The sequence below is a fragment of the Cebus imitator genome, unplaced genomic scaffold (assembly GCF_001604975.1).
Source record: "Cebus imitator isolate Cc_AM_T3 unplaced genomic scaffold, Cebus_imitator-1.0 Scaffold13, whole genome shotgun sequence".
In the NCBI taxonomy this organism is placed as follows: Eukaryota; Metazoa; Chordata; class Mammalia; order Primates; family Cebidae; genus Cebus; species Cebus imitator.
This window is the reverse complement of record NW_016107328.1, coordinates 10,335,502-10,341,934: the sequence shown is the minus strand read 5'-3', so window position 1 is coordinate 10,341,934 and position 6,433 is coordinate 10,335,502. Positions and strand designations below refer to the sequence as shown.

The window sequence follows — 6,433 nt, the reverse complement described above, 5'->3', positions numbered from 1 at the left end:
AAAAAAAAAAAAAAAAAAACGATTCCAGTGTCTATAATGACCTAGGTTAAATATTACTTTTGAAAATGAAAAACAAGATTTTCATTGTTTGTGTTCTCATACTGATGGTATAAGAGATAAAACCTGCCCTACTAATTTCTTATAACTTGGTGAAAAGCACTTTTCTGTAAGATTAATCTGATAGATTTGATGTGATCTCAGGAAAGTCACTTGTCAGGGGCAATGATTTAGCTTGGAGTTTTGAAAAGAAATGCTTCAAATTCTGCCTAAGAAAACATCCTGAGACAATATTAATTCTCTACCCTTGCTAAAAGATTTCTTTCTAAAGATGTCTGCCTCGTAAGTATAGTCATGTGCTGCATAAGGATAGTTTGATCAATGTTGGACTGCATATATGATGGTGGTCCCATAAGACTACCATATTTTTTACTGTACTTTTTCTGTTTTGATAAACACTTACCATTATAATTGCATACAGTATTCAGTACAGTAACATGCTGTGCAGGTTTGTAGCCTAGGAGCAACAGGTTTCACCATGTAGGCTAGGTGCGTAGTTGGCTAAACTATCCAGGTTTGTGTAAGTACACTCTATGATGGTCAGACAATAAGAAATTGCCCAACAATGTATTCCTCAGAATATATCTTGGTTAAGTGACCCATAACTCTATTTAAAATCTTAGGTATCTACAATGTGAATATACTTACCACTACCAAGCTATAAGCTTAAAAACTGTTAAGAAGGTATATTTAATGTTATGTGTGTGTGTGTGTTTTGTCATTGTTGTTATTTTAGCCACCAAAATAAGATAAAGTAAAATAAACCATACACACACCTTAGGGAATGGTCAAGAAAAAATACTCTACTACTGAAAGTACAATCAAAGTAAAACTGGAAATTTATTTATTAGAAAAGTCTTAAAAATCTTCTCTCCATAATATTATTACTGTAAACAATACTACCAATAACTAATATTTATTGAACCCACAATGTATGCTAGATAGAGTGTTAAGTGCATTATATATTCTAGAATATAAGCCTTACAAAGACAAAGATTTGTTTCATTTTCTGTTTGCCTCTCCAGATCACATCACTATTGTCTACTCTGTGCTGTGGCCCAGAGGCTGACCTCTAATGGACCATTTTAACCAGGTTCCCATCACTTTGGCTTCTGGTGAGGCTCAGCCAAAGAGAGGGGCCAGTAAGAAATTAGATGGTAGAAGAGAGAAAGAAAAGTAGGGTTTTCATTCCCCTTGTTCTTTTCCTCCTGGGGTACAGTTTGGTGGTGGTTAGGGCATCTCTACTACTGAGGGCAACAGCTGCTGTTGCGCAGTCCTCTCCCATAGCTATGAATCTTCCCAAGTTCGGGTACCATCGTCTTTCTTTGCTCCTTCAGACTAAGAGGTGGTAAGAAAAACTCACTGTTGTTAGCTATCTGGGTGCTGCAGATTCCTTTGTTGGTTTCCCTTAGCCCCATCCAGACATTAGAGATAGCCTCTGTTTTAATCTTCTTTAATCATCCTTTTCCCAGACTTATTGCTCTGTTATGGCAAGTCCTAGAAATTATCTGGCATACACTTTGCCAAGCTGAGCACCTATGCATCTGGGCTGAGCTGATGTAGTTGCTCATGTCCTAGGGAAGCAGAGCACTGGTTGAGCCAAGATACCCTGACCTACAGGCCAAATAACTCTAGTACCCTGCTTTTCTGAAGCTAGGCAATAGCCCCTTAGAGTCTGAGCTGCCGAGATAACCCTATTTCTGGGGAGTTGAGTAATTTCTGTGTTGATTCCTATCCTCCTGGCGATCAAACCACAGCTGTGCTCTGCCATTCTAAGGTATTTGCTGCTGCTGCACCTAGCCTCAGAGTATGAGGCAAGGATCTGTGTGTGTAGCCCCACCATCCATGGGTCTGAAGTCACTACTACACAGTACCTTATCAGTTGCCGCTGAGCCCCATTGGCTCAGTTTCCTGAGCTGCAGCCATACCCTGCTTCCTTGGCCAAAATCTTTTTCTTTGGAGTTTGGTCAGTGCTACACCATACCCAGCAGGTATAAAATCACAGGTACAACCAGGGCACCTGGATCCAAGCTGCTAGGGGGCGCCTCAGAGTCATAAAACTTGGTTCTTTGGATAACCTACACCCAACTCTGCCACAGAGAGTGAACCTGAACCCCAGGAACCAGGTGCCACAATCAATTCACAAGACCTTGGATTCCAGCCCTACAGTCACTCCAAGCACCATATTTTGAGCCCAGTGCCATTGTAGCTGCTTGGAGGACATGTCAGACCTGACACCAAGAGGATCCCTTCAGCTGACTCTTCCCTATTGTGAACAAGAATAGGAGGAATCCAAAAGCCCTTGACACCAAGGATATTAATAACCTATGCCAATGCTACCACTGACACAAAGTTCTATGCATTAGGCCACTGAGGTACTCACAGTTACTGCTGACATTGAATGCAACTGAAAAAGCTGCATAGAGACTACACCATTGCACCTGTTCAGAAACTCACCACACCCTTTGCAAGCAGCACATCAAAACCCAACTACAGGTGAAAGTCTTTCTCTACAAAACCGCCCTAGAAAGTCTGAAAGAAGCAATAGTTCCACCAGGCTCACAGATCAACATGGGGACACAAGAAACACAAAAAAGCAAGAAAATATGACACCACTAAAGGAATACATCTCTAGTAACAGACTCCAATGAAAAGGAAATCAATGAACTACTGGAAAAGAAATTGCCAAATAACGATCTTAAGGAAACTCAATTAGATACAAAAAAAACACATATTGATAATTCAACAAAATCAGCAAAACAATTCATAAGAATGAGAAATTCAACAAATATATAGAAATCATAAAACAGAACCAAACAGAAATTCTGCAGCTGAATAATTCAAAGAATGAAATACAAAATGACAACAGAGAGCTTCAACAACAGGCTTGATAAAGCAGAAGAAATAATTTTGAACTTGAAGAAAGGTCATTTGAAATACCCGGGGGGTAAGGGAGTGAGAGAGAGAAAGAGAGAAAGAGAGAGAGAGAGAGAGAAAGAGAGAGGAATGAAAAAGAGTGAAGAAAGCTTGTAGGGATACCATACAAGAACAAATATTCATATTATTGGAGTTTCAGGAAAAAAGAAAGGAAAAGGCATAAGAAATTTATTTAATAAAATAATAGCTGAAAACTTCCCAAGTCTGGGAAAAAGTATGAATATCCAAGCCCAAGAAATCCATAGGTCTCCAAATCAAGTCACATATAAGGAAATACACATTAGACTAACAGTAGTTTTCTATGCAGAAACCTTACAGGCTGGAAAGGAAGGAGCTGATATCTTCGAAGTGCTAAAAGAAAAAAAAATTCTAACTATGAATACTACATGCAGCAAAGCTATCCTTTGGAAATGAGGAAGAAATAAAGTCTTTCCCAGACATGTAAAAATGGAGAGAATTCATTACCACTACATTGGTCTAACAAATTCTCAAGGCAGTTCTATATCTGGAAGCAAAAGACAATAGTCACTATCATAAAAACACACACAAGCATAAAACTCACTGGTAGAGCAGATTAACAAAAGAGAAAGAGAAAAGAATAAAACCATATCAATATAGAAAACAACCCAATTGCAATGATAAACAATAACAGAAGGAAGGAGCAAGGGGTAGCAAAACCAGAAAACAGTGAAATGACAGGAGTCCTCACCTGTCAGTAATAACCTTAAATGTAAATAGATTAAATTCTCTAGTTAAAAGATACAGACTAGCTGAATGGATTAAAAATAAAAAACCCAACTATTTGCTGCCTACATGAAACTCACTTCATCTATATGGACATGTATAGACTGAAAATGAAGAAATGAATCAAGATGTTTGATGCAAATGGAAACCAAAATCAGGCAAGAGTAGCTACATTTATATCAGATAAAACAGACTTTGGCCGGGCACGGTGGCTCATGCCTGTAATCCTAGCATTTGGGGAGGCTGAGGCAGGTGGATTACAATGTCAGGAGCTCGAGACCAGCCTGACCAACATGGTGAAACCCCATCTCTACTAAAAATACAAAAACTAGCCGGGCATGGTGGTGCACACCTGTAATCCCAGCAACTCGGGAGGCTGAGGCAAGAGAATAGCTTGGACCTGGGTGGTGGAAGTTGCAGTGAGCCAAGATTATGTCACTGTACTCCAGCCTGGGTGACAGAGCGAGACTCTACCTCAAAAAACAAAAACAAATAAACAAAAAAACACCCAGACTTTAAGTCAGAAACTGTAAAAAAAAAAATAACAAGGAAGGCCATTCTATATTTATAAAGGGATCAATTTACCACAAGGATACAACAATCATAAATATATATGCACTGAACATGGGATCACCCACTATAAAGCAAGCATTATTTATCTAAAAGGAGAGACAGATTCCAATACAATAATATGGGGAGTTTGGCACCCTACTCTTTGTATTGAACAAGTCATTTAGATAGAAAATCAACATAGAAATGCTGGATTTAAATTAGATTTTAGACCAAATGGACCTAACAGATACTATTTCATCTAAGAGCTGTATAATACACATTTTTTTTTCCACTATCACATGGAATATTCTCCAGATAGACCATGTGAGGCCATAAAACAAGTCTCAACAAATTTAAAAGAACTAAAATTATATCAAATATTTTTTTGATATAATTTTGATATAACTAAAACTATAAATCAATACAAGAGGAATGCTCAAAATTGTACAAACATGTAGAAATTACATAACATGCTCCTGAGCAACCAATGGAACAATAAAGATATTAAGAGAGAAATAAACAGGTTTCCCAAAACAAATGAAAATAGAAACACCACAGACAAAAACCTATGGTATACAGCAAAAACAGCATGAAGAGGGAAGTTTATAGCAATAAACACCTATATCAAAACAGTGGAAAGATTTCTAAGACACAACATGGTGATGTATCTTAAGGAATAAGAAAAGCAAGAACAAGCCAGATCAAAAATCAGAAGAAGGAAGAAATAATAAAGATGAGAGAAATAACTGAAATTGAGACTAAAGAAAACACAACAGACGAATGAAATTAAAGTTGGCTTTATGAAAAGATAAACAAAATTGACAAAGCATTAGCTAGGCTAATAAAAAAAGACCCAAATAGACAAAAATCAGAAATGAAAAAGAAGGCATTACAACTGATATTACAGAAATACAAAGGGTCATCAGAGACTACTATGAAGAACTATATGCCAAAAATTTAGGAAACCTAGTGAAAATGGGTAAATTCCTCAATACATTCAATCTACCAAGCTTGAGCCAAAAAGAAATAGGAAACCTGAGCAGATAGATTATGAGTAATGAGATTGAATCTGTAATAAAGTTTCCTATCAAAGAAATGCCCAAGACCTGATGACTTCACTGCTTAATCCTACCAACATTTAAAGAACTCACACTAATCCTTCTCAAACTCTTCTGTAAAACTGAAGAGGAAGGAATTCTTACAAAACTCAATCTATGAGGTCAACATTATTCTGATACCCAAACCAGAAAATGACATAACACTAAAAAGGAAAACTATAGGTCAATTTCCCTGATGCAAAATGTTATATTCCTATATGCAAAATCCCTATATGCAAAAATGCTCAATAAAACACCTGCAACTGAACCCAGCAGCAGATTAAAAAGATCATTTACCATGATCAAGTGGGATTTACCCTGGGGATGCAAGGGTGGTTCAATATACGCCAATCAATAAACATGATACATCACACCAACAGAATGAAGGACAAAAACCGTATGATCATCTCAACAGACTTGGGAAAACATTTGATAAAATTCAACAATCCTTCATAATTAACACTCTCAACAACTTAGGTATAAAAAGAATAAATGTACACAATGAAGGCCCTAGATGACAAACCCACAGCCAACATCATATTGAACAAGGAAGAGATGAAGGCTTTTCCTCTGAGATCTCGGCCAAGACAAAGACGCCCACTTTCAACACTTTTATTCAGCATAGTACTGGAAGTCCTCGCCAGTACTGTGAGGCAATAGAAAGAAATAAAAGACATCCAAAGGGGAAAGGAGGAAGTCAATTTGTCCCTGTTTGCAGATGGCATGATCTTACCTATAGAAAATCCTAAAAGCTACACCAAAAAACTCTTAAAACTGATATAGTACAGCTGCAGGATACAAAAATGACATATCAACATACAAAAATGAGCGGCATTTCTATACACCAACATACAAAATGATGTATCATCAACATACAAAAATGAGTAGCATTTCTATACACCAACAACAAACTAGCAGAGAAAGAAAATGAGAAAGCAATCCCATGTATAATAACTACCAACGAAAATCTAGGAATAAATTTAGCCAAGAGGTGAAAAATCTCTGTAAGGACAACTATAAAATACTGATGAAACAGATTGAAGAGG

General features: G+C 37.2%; 1 protein-coding gene across 1 annotated transcript in view; it reads right to left on the bottom strand.

The window, feature by feature from the left end:
- Positions 1 to 6,433, bottom strand: part of GPHN (gephyrin) — a 339,003-nt gene that overhangs the window by 84,580 nt on the left and 247,990 nt on the right. The gene's annotated exons all lie outside the window — the stretch shown is intronic.